Source organism: Rhincodon typus, chromosome 1 (assembly GCF_021869965.1).
Source record: "Rhincodon typus isolate 14 chromosome 1, sRhiTyp1.1, whole genome shotgun sequence".
NCBI classification, from domain to species: domain Eukaryota; kingdom Metazoa; phylum Chordata; class Chondrichthyes; order Orectolobiformes; family Rhincodontidae; genus Rhincodon; species Rhincodon typus.
The window spans coordinates 64,466,862-64,482,577 of record NC_063332.1 but is presented as its reverse complement, the minus strand read 5'-3'; positions in this window follow the sequence as shown (position 1 = coordinate 64,482,577).

Genomic DNA, 15,716 nt, shown 5'->3' with positions numbered 1-15,716 from the left:
CATATAAAGGCAGGCGCTCCTTTTATGGCGGGGTGCCTGGAATGTAAGCGATCCTTCCCCTCCTCTTCCCCGGCGGCCCGGCCTTTGTGATGCCATATAAAGGCAGGCAGGCGGTAGTCGACATCGCCGGGCTCTTCAAAACAAAGGCTGCACCGCTGGAGGCGACTCCCGGAGTTTAGAGAGAGTGAGAGAAGAGAGACATACACACACACACGCGCCTATACCGGCTCGCTTTCTGTTTCGGCTGCTTTTTTTAAATTAAAAAAAGCCTCTCTTGCAACATAGTTTTTTTTCTAGCTGCCCTGGATCTTTGGAGCTTTTTGCCCACAGGACCTGGGGAATATGTTTTCTCTTGGGCTAATTGTACCCGAACGCGTGAACTCCTGCAAATGTATGGCTTTGATTCTGGTCGCCAGTTGTCCCCCTCCAACATGGCCCCTTGAAATCATAACTTCCTCTTAAAAATCTTATAGCGGCTTTTTGTTTTAATTTGTGTTTTTTAAATGTTAATGCTTTTGCATTTGCAGCGGTCTCGGCTGATTTTTTTAAATGCACGACGCATCCTGGCATGTTTCGTAACCGGAAAATGCTTATCAAGTTTGTATTTACTGGCAATTACCCGCTCTATCCAAATCCAATTTCCGTTCGTTCTCGGAGGATGTGGAAAACATTCGATTGCGTCTGTGAAGTGTCAACGCCAAACTTTTTTTTTGCCCTAGTTTATGGTTGAATAGACTACAGGGAACTGACCGAGCCTAATTCTTTTCTACAATAGCACTTCCACATGTGTCCCTCGGAGACGAAACGCCCACAAAAATTGTCCAAAAATGATGCCCTTTCCATGACGATTACACCCTTCAGCAATTGAGGCCCAGCCTTCTGCTGTGCTAGTCATCAGACTTCCCACAGTACTCCACTTTTCCCATTTTCTAACTGTACACAGTGTTGCAACAAACCTGGCAGCCCTGAAAATTCTTGGCAGCTCACTGCGCAAACTTTGAAGTTAGACAGTTTCCATACTGTCATAAAGTTTAACTAAACTGCCATGGCATGTGCAGGGCTTTAGAGGAAGAGGGAAGGGCAAGGTTGCTTAGGAGCTAACTCTGCAGATACTGTACTTGTCAATAGTTCCACAGGAAAACAATGCGCTTTTTAAAAAAACCTGGTGAAGAAATGAAAGCACTTTACCCAGGGGGAAAAAATGACTGGGATCATAGAATAGTTTCAGTGCTGAAGGAGGCCATCCTGCCCATAGTGTCTGTGCTGGTTCTCTGCAAAAACAGCTCCTGGAGTCTTCTTTTGCCTTATTTACATAGCAGCAACAACAAATATTTATAGAATGCCTTTAACATAATGATACGTCCCAAGGTGTTGTCTAGGGGTATTATAATATAAAGTATGACAATGAGCCAGATAAGGAGATATTTGGTCAGATCATTGAAAGTCTGGTCTAAGTGGTAAGCCTTAACAAGTGCCTTAAAGGAAGAAAGTGAGGTGAAGAGATTTGGGAGGGAATCCCAGGCACCTTGTCAAATGAAGACACAGCTGGCAATGGTGAGCCAATTACTATTGGCAAGGTCAAAATGAGAGAGTGCAGATATTTCAGAGGGTTGTGGGTTTGAAGAACAACTGGGAGGAGCAAGCCCATGGAGGGATTTGAAGGCAGGCATAGAATCTTAAAATCAGGATATTCCTGACTTTCACTGGTTCCCAAGTCAAGCAAGCAAAGACTCATATTGAGCAGGACTGCTGTAAGTTAAAACGCGAGCAGCAGAGTTTTGGATGAACTTAAATTCATGGGGGGCAGAAAGTGGGAGAGAGACCAGTCATTGCAGTTGTTGAGTTAAGGAGTAATGAGAGCGATCCTGGATAGAAAGATTTTTTTACGTGGAAAGTTTGAGAAGTTTGGGTTTGTGCTCATTTAAGTTTAAAAAAATGAGAGAAGACCATATTGAAATATATATGATTTTTAGGGTGCTTGACAAGTTAGGTCTGGAAAGGTTTATCCCCCTTTGGTGAGAGTCTAGGATCAGAGGGCCTAATCTTAGAGTAACACATCATCCATATAAGACAGAGATAAAGAGATTTTGTTTCTTTTTTGAAGGTATAGAATCTGCGGAATTTTTTTACGGCAGAGGACTAGAGAGCCTGGGTTGTTAAGTGTATTAAAGGTCGAGATAGGCAAATTTCTAATCAGCAAGAGATTCAAGGGTTATCGGATAAAGCAGGAAAGTGGAACTGAGGATTATAAGATCAGCCATGATCTCATTGAATGGTAGTGTTGGGCTGAATGGCATATGTCTGCTCCTATGTCTTCTGGTCGAGTTTCCTAAGAGCTATCATGTGAAAATGATGGGAGATCAATGTACCAGGTTGAGAGAGCCATATAAGTACACTTGCCTTGGTCATGTGATTTCTTGTTGAAGACCTGTGCTTATAGATTTTTGAAAAATACTCAGGATAACTGTGCCAAAAATTGTCTGCATTCACAAGGGAGATCACTAAAATATTTGTGTAGTAATCTAGTTCCATGTGGTAGTGAGCAAGGTTCTGTAGCTCCACAGTCTCTGACTATTTGGAGATTAGAAGGTCTGAGCTAATATTTATTTTAAAGTTACCTCATGAAAAAGGGTAAATGCCGATTAGGATATATTTATCATCATTGCTTATCCCAAATTCAATAGACCCAACTCTTTTCAGATATCATCAAACTGAAATGTTTTAACTCTGTTTCTCTACAGATGCAGCCTGACCTGCTGAGTATTTCCAGCATTTGTTTTTGTTTTCAGACCAAACAGCTTACCTGGTATACATCAAGCACATACCCATAAGTGACACGCAACAATCAGTAAACATATATGAATAAAAGATAAATATATTTTTTAATGGCAACTTGACTTAATGTCATAAAATCATTTGTGGCACAGAAGGCTATTTAGCCCATTGTGTCCATGTCCATTGACATGAATCATTAACTTTTCTGTCCTCTCCACAAATACTTATTGACTGAACGTGTTTTCCATTTTTGGAAAATAAAAGATAGATTGGGGAAATAATATTTTGGAGAATTCCAAATCAATGAAGCAGCTGACCATGTGATTTTGTAGGCCTCAAAAGGTTTGGTATTATAATCTTGCGTATGATCTCCAGGAAAATGTTACTTATCTATGATTTAGTTTATAAACAGGGTCCTGACTCTTCATTGTACTGTAAATGTACTTAAAAAGAAATAATCTCAACTGCTTACCAAAACAGCTCACTATATTTTGATTAGACTGGTTGGTAACACTGCAATTCAAACTTACTTCATAAAGGCCACTCCAAGGAATTCAAGAGAAACATAAATAGGACAACAAAGAGTTGGGAAATATGGACTCTAGATCAGTCATAATAAAGTATAATTCTTGTAAAATCCACACCAAATAATTTAAACTGAATTCCGGTTCATTGGAATAAACGACTACATTCAGTCGTCTCCTTATTAAAATTACAGGAGGTTCAAAAGGTGGTTTAGGAAAGAGTAGTCAGGCCTCAGGGGCTACCATAATTTGATAACACTATTTTTATCTAAATTAATTTATTTTCTATACATGGCAATGAAATATGAACTTTACATGAGAAACAAGTCAATAAATGTTAAATATTAACATGAGAGCTATTGACATCATGTGAAGTGATTGTATAAGTATGAGCAGCTTTCAAATTTTGCAATGACTTTTGGAGGGTCGGAAACATCGTGAAGTGGGGCTTCTGTCCAATGAATATTTGAGGCCCATATTGTTAAGATGCCAGCCTTGCTGAGAAGCTAAACATGGGAGCATTGCACAAAACCCAGGAAAAGCTGAAGAAAATACATTTTTTTACGCATCAATACAGTGTGGAGTTGGAGGAACACAGCGGGTCAGGCAGCATCAGAGAAGCAGAAAAGTCAATGTTTCGGGTTGGGACCTTTCACCTGATGAAGGGTCCCGAACTGAAACGCTGACTTTCCTGTACCTCTGATGCTGCCTGACCTGCTGCTTTACTCCAGCTCCACATTCTATTGACTCTGAATTCCGGCATCTGCTGTTCTTGCTATCACCATTTTTTTAACATGATTGCTGAACAGACAGGTTGAGATTCTGAGATTGATCACATATCGGGAGTGAGTTGGATGAAATTGCAGAATATCCAAGGAATGCTCCAAGAGATTGATTTTAATTTTGAGAGGTTGCTTTTAGGAATATGCAATATTTCTAGAGAAATTGTTAGCGTAGAAAAACAACAGATCTGTTTTTCAAAATGTTAGTATCATGCAGTTGACTTTTGTGGGAGTGGCCTGTTAGACTGTTAGGTGGTTTGGAGATATGGTTATGAGGAGATCAAAGTTGGGAACTGTATATTCAGTATCATAAAATTCATATAGTACCGATGAGACCCTTTAACCCATAAAATCTGAACTGCCAAAAATTCACTTCTACCTACACAAGTCCCATGTAACCGCACTAGGACTATAGCTTTGAATATTATAATACTTCAAGTGTTCAATCAAGTACTTTTTAAAGGTTATGAGGTTTCTTGCCTCAACTGCTGTCCCAGGCAGAGCATTCCAGATTCTACCACCCTCTGGGTGAAAAACGTTTCCTTAATTCCCCTCTAAACTACAGCCTTTCACTTTAAAAGTGTGCTCTCTTGTTATTCACCTTCCAACTAAGGGGAACAGCTGCTTGCTATCCACCCTGTCCATGCCCCACGTAATCTTATACACTTCAATCAGACCTCCCCACCCCCCCAACAACTTTCTCTATTCCAACGAAAACAACCCAAGCTTATCCAGCCTATCCACGTGCAACATCACCTCCTTGCTCTTATAATGTATGCCTCGACTGATAAAGGCAAGAATCTTGTATGCTTTCTTATCTACCCTATTAGCCTGACAAGGACCCCAGGATCCCTCTATTCCTTTAAGTGATCTTTTTGAAAATACAGGCAGGAAGGGAAAGGTGGTAGGGCGGCTTTGTTTCACACTGAACAGTTCAACACTGAACAAAGTCTCCTTAGAGAACAAACTTGGGGAAATAATAGTGGGAAATCAGAAAATGGCAGAGGAGTTGAACCAAACCTTTGCATTCATCTTCATGGTGAAGGATACTAATAACATTGTAAAAGTACGAAATAATCAAGGGGCTAAAGGGGGAGGAGGAAATCGCTAATGAAACCGTATAAGGGAAACTAATGAGGATAAAGGCTGATAAGTCCCCTGAACCTGATGGGATGCATCCTAAGCCTGACAAATTCATCAAGGTTCTTTGACAAGGTAAGATGCAGCATAGATAAATGGGAACCAATAAATATCATATATTTGGATTTCCAAAAGGCAGTTGATAAGGTACCACACATAAGGCTACTTAAAAGGCTAAGCACCTGTGGCAATGGGATAATATATTAGCATGGATAGAGGATTAGCTAACTAATGCAAGATGGAATATTGAGATAAAAGGGATATTTTCAGGATGGCAATCTGTAACTAGTGGTGTGCCACATGGATTAGTACTTGGGCCACAATTTCTTACAATATATATTAATGACTCAATGATGGAAGTGAATGTACTATAGCCAGGTTTGTGGATGACAAAAAATAGGTGCGAAGGCGAATAGTGAAGATGATGGGAGGAGTTCACAGAGAGATTTAGGCTGGTTGAGTGAGTGGACAGATTGAATTTATTGTGGTTCAATATCAGTTAATAGATCTTAGATTAGATATTGAAGCCTCACACTCCAAGCTGTGTTGCAAACTCTTGGCCAGTAATGAGTTTGAGCAGGTTTGTTTGGAATTTAGACATTAACCTATTTATGAGCCAATTAAAAATGATGAATTTTGTAGCATGTTACTATGTTGTCCTTTGGTAAATTTAATCAATAATTTGGAATAATATAAGACATCCTATGAGGCACCTAAATCAAAATGATACTAACTTCAGAAGCCCTTTCAAAGCAGGTTAAAAGTAAATCTGAAAGCTATTCAAAAGCCACTTTATCTTAAAACTCAAATAAACCTGTGCAAATGAAGCCATAAAATATTGCATTTAAATAATATTATACACTAGTTGGATGATAGATGGCATGACTTTGGAGATTGTATTGTTAAATCCCACTCAAGAAGTTTTTGGTCTTCAATCTAGACTGGCACTCTGTAATACTGAGGGAAATTTGGAGGCTTTGAAAGAGACAATAAATCAATACTGTCTACCTTTCAGGGAAATGCAGAAGTTGATTAAAAATTGAAAACAAAATTGACCTTAAAACAAATCAGACCATATATCTGTATAAATGATACCTACTGATGTGGACGCCAGGCTGGATGATAGGGTAACATCTTTAATATTAAAGTTTCTGATTAAAGTGCTGAAAACAGTGGCCAGGAAAGCTTTTGACAAAATAGGTAACCGACATATTTAACTTTATGCACAATAGTCATGTACCTGGGTGCTCAAAATTTTCCTGTTCTTACACTGAGCCTGATTATATTGTGGTCAATATTTTCCTATCTATTTGTCCACCTCGTTACCTAGATCCAGAAATGGATTACAGAATTAGGACAGACTGACAAGAAAGTTACATGGCGGGCCCTCAAATATATTCAGCAAATGCATGGGAATATGGTTTTAAGTGATCCCCTCTTCTCAATGCAAGATCCCTTGATCAGTTACTGAATTCCTTTGAGTGAGGGAGCCTGCCACCCAACTGGAAACCCATGAGAAAAACTGACAGGCTTTACCGTTCAGGCTGTACCCATGTGCCATTGGGTGAATATCAATATTGGTAGAATGATATCCATTAGTGGGCCTCAGGTCTCAATTAGGAGGGGCAAGATGACCATCAATGGACATAATCAGGAGAGATGTGGAAAGCAGCATGGGGCCCACTTACACTCACAACACCAGACGGTGGCATTAAATTCCTTGCTGTGTTTGGACGACACCTTTGGAATCATATAGGCACCATGTCTATGCATACCAACAAACACCAAACAACACTAATCCCACTGAACTGTAATAGGTCCATAGCCTACTATGCCCTGGCATTTTAAATGCTCATCCAGATGCCTTTTAAATGTTCTAAAAAGTGTACCTGCCTCCACCATCCTCTCAGGCAGCATGATCCATATTTCTACTACTCTCTGGGTGAAAAACATTTTGCTCAGATCTCTTCTAAACCCACTTGTTCCTTACCATAAAATTATGCCTTCTGGTCTTAGACATATAGAGTCATAAGTCACAGTCATACAGCATGGAACCAGGCCCACCCCTTATGATTTTATAAACCTCTGTAAGGTCATTCCTCAGCCTCCTATGCTCCAGAGAAAATTTCCCAGCTTATCTAATCTCTCCTTACAACTCAAACTTCCCAGTCTCAGTAACATCCTTGTAAATCTCCTTTACACCCTTTCAAGTTTAATAACATCTTTCCTTTAGCAGGATGACCAGAATTGTATGCAATACTCCAAATGTGGCTTTACCAAATGTCTTATACAGCTGTAACATGACGTTCCAACTCCTGTACTCAAAGCTTTGACCAATGAAAGCAAGCGTGCCAAACCTTGACTACCTGTGACACTACTTTCAAGGAACTATGTACCTTCACCCTTAGGTCCTCCTGTTCAACAGCACATCCCAGGGCCCTACCATTAACTGTGTAAGTCCTGCCCTTGTTCGTCTTACCAAAATGCAACACCCTGTATTGATCTGAATTAAACTCCATCTGCCATTCTTTAGACCCCTGTCCCAGCTGATCAAGATCCTGTTGTACTCTTAGATAACCTTCTTCATCCACTATACCACTGATTTTGATGTCATCCACAAACTTACTAATCATGCCTCCTACATTCTCATCCAAGTCGTTTATATAAATGACAAATAACAGTGAAACCAGCACTGATCCTTGCTGCGCATCGATGGTCACAGGTCTCCAGTCTGAACAGCAACCCTTTACCACCTCTATCTCTGTCTCCTACCGTCAAGCTAATTTTGTATTCAATTGGCTAGTTCTTCCTGGATCCCATGTGACCTCACGTTATTAACCTATCTATTATGCAGAACCTTGTCGAAGGCCTTGCTAAAGTCCATGTAGATCTACCATGACAAAAAGATTCTTGTGATCTACTCTGTCTATGCCTCTCATAACTTTGTGTACCTCAATCAGATCACCCCACAGCCACCTCTGCTTCACGGAAAACAAACCCAGCCTATCCAGTCTCTCATCATGATGAGATATTTCATCCCAGGCAACATACTGGTGAATCTTCTCTGCATGCCCTCCAGTGCAATTACGATAATGTGGTGACCAGAACTGCACATAGTATTCTATCTGTGGCCCAATCAATGTTTTATCAACTTTTTAAAAAGACTTCCTTGCTCCTATGTTCTATGTTCTGACTAATGAAGGCAAGAATCTCATATGCCTTCTTCATTACCCTGTCTACCTGTGCTGACACCTTCAGAGATCTATGAACTTGTACATTAAGGTCCCTTTATTCCCCTACACTCCATGGGGACCTGCCAATCATTGTCTATATCCTGCCCTTATTGGACATCCCAAAATGCACGACTTCACATTTAACAGAATTAAATTCCATCTGCCGTTGCTCTGACCAATTACCAGCTGCTCAATATCAGACTATAGCCTGAGACCATCCGCCTCGCTATCAACAACACCACCAATTTTCATGTCATCTGCAAACTTAATAATTATACCTTCCACATTCACATCCAAACCATTAACATACATAACAAATAACAAGAGTCCAGCGCAGATCCTTCTGGTACACCTCTGGTTACAGGCTTCCAATCACAAAAACATCCTTCCACCGTTATCCTTTGCTTCCTTTTGGTCAGCCGATTTTGGATCCAGTTTGCCAACTTGCCTTGGAGGCCAGAGTTCTCACCGTTAAGGACCAGCCTTCCATGTGGGAACTTATCAAAGGCCTTACTGAAGTCCATGTAAACCTCATCAACTGCATTACCCTGATCAATATATTTTAGTCACCTTTTCAAAAAACTCAATTAAATTAATCAGACGGATCTTCCTTTAACCAATCTATGCTGACTATCCCTGATCAATTTCCCTTCCAACTGTTGATTAATCCTGTCCTTCAGAATTGTTTCGAATAACTTCTGTACCATTGAAGTCAGACTCACTGGTCTGTAATTACCTGGCCTATCCAAGTGGCCCTTCTTGAACAAAGGAGCCACATTAACTATCCTCCAGTTGTCTGGTACTCCATCTGTGGCCAGTGAGGTGTTAAGTATCTCTACCAGGGACTCAGCAATCTTCTCTCTTATCTCTCACAGCAGTCTGGGATACATCTCATCAGGCCCTGGAGATTTGTGCACCTTTATGCCCACCAAAGCATCAAATACTTCCTTCTTTTAAATCTTAACATGCTCTAGAACTTTACCATCCCAACTGAAATCCCCAACTACAATGTCTTTCTCCTTCGTCAATACAGACAAGAACTATTTCTTTCCGATCTCACCCACGTCCACCGGCTCCATGAACAGGTTGCCCCTTTGGTCTCTAATAGATCCCATTCTTTCATCAGTTATCTTCTTAGCCTTAACATACTTCTAAAAAGCCTTGGGATTTCCCTTGATCCTGTCTGCCAAAGATATTTTGTGCCCCTTTTGCCCTCCTAATTTCTTTTTTATGTATAGGTAGTGTGGTGATTTACTGAATTTAAGTTCTCTCACTTTTCTGCTTTTATTTTGGCCCCAGACTTAAACAAGTGCAAGCGTCAAGTTTCCAGGTGACCTGGGCAATTGTTATTTCTTGAGTATCATTTTAATTTTATAAATAGGCTACCTCCTCAATTGCATTGTGAATCAGATTGCCTCTCCATATGGCATGCAAAATATCCTGTTTAAATTGAGAATATAGTCTTTAAAACAATACCTGCAATATTTGCATGCAGTCATGAAAGACCTTTTGAGGACCTAAATTATTTGAAGCACTGTTATTTGCTAGCCATATGTCTCTTTGAAAGCCCTAGTGGAAGAAGTGAGAAAAAGGAAGCAATACCCATTCCACAAAAGCACGAGAACAGGCCTGGACTGAGGTGGTTAAAATGGTCAATCAATTAATTTGGGAAAATCCATATGGTGAAGTAATACGTGACTGCTGCATAACCCAGTGCACCAAGAAAACTACATTGACAAATCTGAGACTTGACAACTATAGCTGACCCAGATAATACACTGGAAATTGAGGTTGTGGCACCCCTCTGAGATAGCAGAATAGAATATTCAAGATAAATATGATGTGACATTCAAGAGTATAGATATCTAGGAACCGGGTGCATACTTCAAGGAAGGAAACCAAATTTGTTCAATCACGTTTCAGTGCAGGATAGGTATAAGATCGAAATCTCAGCCTTAGCATTTCAAGACTAAAGGCCTTGATAATGGCCCTTGATAATAGGATAAAAGGGACAATTTGGTTGTTAAAAATCTCAATATGAGGAATGCATCTCAAGTGTACCACCAACGTGCTGTCATCTTAAGCTATTGTGGTTCCTGAATATTCTACAATGGAGTGGCAGGACTCCTTATTAACACATTTAAATTGGGGTTGTTCCCAGTGCAATTGAAACTTCAATTTAAAATTGACTGTTGCTGTATGGGGATCTCAGGTGTCTTAAAACTCAGCAGCTAAAAGCAACGCAGAAGCTGTTAGCTCTGGTAGGTAAGAGCTCTTTACAGTTTTTCTTGTTGGCTAGAAGGAATAGGAGCTTTCCCCCTTGGACCCTCAAGGAACATTCATCTCCAAGTTAGTTGTTGCCTTTTCCTCCCTTCCTCCCACAATGATGGTTGACACCTTCGCATCCACAAGCCACTATGAACTTTCTCCATTCCTGATGTTATGGATGCAGTCATTAACTGTTAGCACTGGCTTCTCCTCCCAGCCAATAGCTATTTCTCCCTTTGTCCAGCTGCCAGGTGAAAACTGGAACAAAAATTTGAAAAAAACAATGAGGTCCTACCACAAGCTCAGCAGGAACTCTGGAGGCCCAGCCCCGCTGGGTGTTTCAGTGACTTTCAGCACCACCCCACTCCTTCAATCTCTCAAATATTAGGACCAGAACTTCCAACCCCAAATGGATCAATAAATGAATCAGGAAAATAGGCAGGAGAAACCAACTACTGCAAGCTGCGCAGGGAAAAAGGAAGAGATTTCCATGTGAGAAATTGGAAGCATAGAAAGTAAGATGGTAGTGGGACAGGTAGAAATAGTTTATTGCAAGTGCACAATAGTACTTCATTGTTATATTTCTCAATATTATAACATTAAAAGGGCAGTTAAAGAAGTGTTAAGAACTTCAAATATGCTAATGTTATGCTATACACTATATGCAAATATGCTATAAAAGTGCCAAACATAACATTGTCAATATAATAAAGGAGTTGAAGAGTTGTAAACTTTTAGGACAGGACTACCAGTGAACAGGGCTGAAGCAGCTGAATGTTGTGCCATTAAAGGTGGGATTCACAAAGGTCAGAGTCAGACAAATAGAGTATTTCAGAGGGAGTGTAGGACTGAAGGATCGCAGGCCCCCTTGCAGTGATATTTGTATCATCAATAGCCAAATGTGAGGTAGACTGAAATATTGTTAATGTTGTGACATTCTTTATAAAAGGCTGCAAGGAAAATCCAGGGAATCATGGACTGGTGAGTCTGACGTTAGTGGTAGGTACGTTGTTGGAGAAGATTCTGAGAGAGAGCATTTACATGCATTTGGAAAGGCAAGGACTGATTAGGGATAATCAACATGGCTTTGTGCATGGGAATTCCTGTCTCACAAATTTGATTTGAGTTTTTTGAAGAGGTTACCAAGAAGATAGATGAAGACAAAGTGGTAGACGTTGTGTAGAGCTGGACTGTACATCCTCACACAATGCTTCTTGTAAAGGCTCAATTTCATTCTCCCAGTTCCTCCATCTCTGTTGCAACAAGGGAGCCTCCAAAATGTCTACCTTCTTCCTTAACCAAGGATTCCCCAGCACCATTGTTGACAGGGCCCTCAATCGGGTCTGACCCATCTCCCACACTTCAGCCCCCACCTCCTCTCTTCCTTCCCCCAACAGCGATAGGGTCCCCCTTGTCCTCAACCTACCATCCCAACAGCATTCACATCCGAAGGATCATTAGCCACCAGTTCTGCCACCTCCATTGAGATGCCATTGCCAGGCAAATATTCCCCCCGCCTCTCTTGTCAGCCTTCCATAGAAACACCCTGGTCCACTCTTCTTCCACTGCCAACAACCCCTCACAGTCTCATGGCACCTTCCACTGCACCCACAGAAAGTGTAACATTTACTTCCTCCCTGTTCAGTATCCAAGGGCCCAAACATACCTTCCAGGTGAAGCAACACTTTACCTGCACTTCCCAGAATCTAGTCTGCTGCATTTGCTGCTCACAATGTGGTCTCCTCTACAGTGGGGAAACAAAGCATAAAGACCCTGAGCTTCCAGGTTCTTCCACTTCAACACACAACCCTGTTCCCTGGCCAACATCTCTGTCTCAGGCTTGCTGCAGTGCTCCAGTAAAGTTCAGTGCAAGCTGGAAAAACAACACATCATTTTCCACCTGGAGATCCAGCAGCCTTCCAGACTCAATGTCAAGTTCAATAACCTTAGGGCCTGAACTCTCTCATTTGCTCACCCCCAAACCCCACAGCCTGGCCTTGGTATCACATAGTCTGCTATTACACATCACCTCTTGTTAGCCACTAACAGTCCCCATTAACAGATATTCACCCTCCTAGCCAGATTGTTATCCACTCCATTGTCTGTCTAACTGTTCTTCTCTCCCTTTGGGCTCTATCCCCACCCTATCGTTTACTCCTTACCCCCTCCCCCATCCTATTTTCTGCATATAAACCAGTATTTTCCTAGCTACCATCAGTTCTGAAGAAGGGTCATTCGACCCGAAAGTTTAACTCTGATTTCTGCCAGACCTGCTGAGCTTTTCCAGCAATTTCTATTTTCGTCCTAGACATGGTGTACATGGATTGTAGCAAGGCCTTTGACAAAGTCCCGCATGGTAGACTGGTTAGTAAAGTTAGATCACATGGGATCCAAGGAGAGCTAGCCAATTGGATACAAAATTGACTTGATGATAAAAGACATAGTGGTGATAGAGAGTTGTTATTCAGACTGGAGGCCTGTGCCCAGAGGTATTCCGTAAGGATTGGTCCTGGGTCCATTGTTGTTTGTCATTTATATTAACAATTTTATGGGAATATAGGAAGCATGGTTAGTAAGCTTGCAGATGACATCAAAATTGGTGGTGTAGTGGACAGTGAAGAAGGTTATCTGAAATTACAACAAGATCTTGATCAGTTGGGCCAATGGATCAAGGAATGGCAGATGGAGTTTTTATTTCAGAAAAATGCTAGGTGTTGCATTTTGGTAAGGTAAACCAGGGTAGGACATACACAGTTAATGGTAAGGCCCTGGGGAATGTTGTTGAACACAGGCACCAAGAGGTGCAAGTTCATAGTTACTTGAAAGTAGCATCACCAGTAGACAGGGTGGTGAAGAAGATGTCTAGCATGCTTGCCTTCATTGGTCAGAGCATTGCGTACGGGAGTTGGGACATTATGTTGCAACTGTACAAGACATTGATGAGGCTACTTTTGGAATACCGTGTACAATTCTGCTCACCCTGCTATAGGAATAATGTTGTTAAATTAGGAAGAGTACAGAAAAAAAATTACAAGGATACTGCTGGGACTGGAGGGTTTGATTTACAAGGAGAGGCTGGATAGGTTGTGACTTTCTTCCCTGGAACATTGGAGACTGAGGGGTAACCTTATAAAGGTTTGTAAAATCATGAAGGGCATAGATAAGGTGAATAGCCAAGGTCTTTTTCCAAGGTTAGTTGTGTCCAAAACTAGAAGGCATAGGTTTAAGGTGAGAGGGGAAAGATTTAAAAGGGACCTGAAGAGCAACATTTTCACACAGAGGGTGGTGCATGTATGGAATGAACTGCCAGAGGAAGTGATAGAGACGGGTACAGTCACAACATTTAAAAGCCATTTGGACAGGTACATAGAAAGGAAAGATTGAGTGGGATATTGGCCAAATGCAGACAAATAGGACTGGTTCAGTTTATGATTCCTGGTTGGCATGGACAAGTTGGATCGAATGGTCAGTTTTTATGCTGTATGACTCTATAATCCTATCAAGGTTAGTGTAAGGGACTATGGAGAGAGCTTGCATTGTTTAAAGATCAGTGTTGGAGATCACAACTATGGTCTTAATTCTAACTTACTCATCAAATCAAAGGAGTTTGTAAACGTTTAGGGCTGAATTTTCAGTTTCATGGGTGGAAAACAGAAACAGGATTACTTCTTGGTTCTGAACCCACCCCAGAGAGATGGGAAGGTGGGGCAAAGAGAATCGGGGTTGTAATAATCTCTTTTTTGGATTTCCATAGAAAGGGTCCATTACTTAGCAGGGAGAGAGATTTCCTGTCCAGTTGAGGGTGGTAGTTGGGCTCGTGAAGCTGGAAGGCCATGATGGAGTATTGCAGTCTGCAGTAGAAGGTAACTGAGAGAGCATTTCAACAGGGAAGGCCCCTCTCACCAATTTTTAAAAAATACATAAAAGTCAGATGCAGATTCCACGCCACCATTATGAGGTGAGTGACGGAGTTTAGCATTTTGGGCTGTGTTTATTTGCATTCCTACCCTCACCTAAATATTGACCCTTGAATGTTATTTTCTTCAGTCTTGGGAAACAGGTGTTGCTGCCAAGGCCACCATTAGTTGTCAATCCCTAACTGCCCTTGAACTGAATGGATAGCTCAGACATTTCAGTGCGCAGTTCAGAGTCAGCCACATTGTTGTAGGTCTGAAGTTATACATAGGCCAGACCAGGTAAGAATGGCAGATTTCTTGCCTTGAAGGGCATTAGTGAAGCAATTTTTTTTACAATATTTGATTATTGTTTCATGGTCACCGTTACTGCAGCAGACTTTCAATTCTAGATTTAATTTAAATCCCACCAGTCACCATGATAGGATTTGAACCTATTTTTTCTGGAGTACACACATGGATCTCTAGTCTGCCACTCCAGTGACATCACCTCACATCTACATTAACTACCCCGGTAAAGCAGATTTAATAAGTAAACATTAATTCACATATGCTAAAAAAGCAACATTTAGAACAAAACTTGTGCAGGATGAACATTCCTGACATTTCAGAAAATCAGCATCTCGGAAGCTCAGGTTCAAATTTGCACATTTGCAGCCCACTGTAACATGGCCTGTTATCAAGTAGACTGTCAAAGTCACCATTTGCTTCAATATCTCTGTCTTTGGATCAATGTTCCCTTTAACGTCCATTTGCTATGCACAGTCTGTTTGTTGCACCAAATTGATGTTGCACTGATCGACCCATTGCTACAAATGCACAAATCTTAAAGGGACCTGTTTTCTTACTTCTACCTGGCTTTGGACCCATGTAGTTTAGAGGGAACATGGCTTTATATCATAGGATCATGGAATCCCTACAGTATGGAAGCAGGCCATTCGACCCATCGAGTCCACACCGAACATCCGAAGAGAATCTCATCAAGACTCACACCCCATCCAATCTCTGTAACCTTGCATTTCCAATGGCTAGTCCACCTACCCTGCACATCCCTGGACATTATGGACAATTTAGCATGGT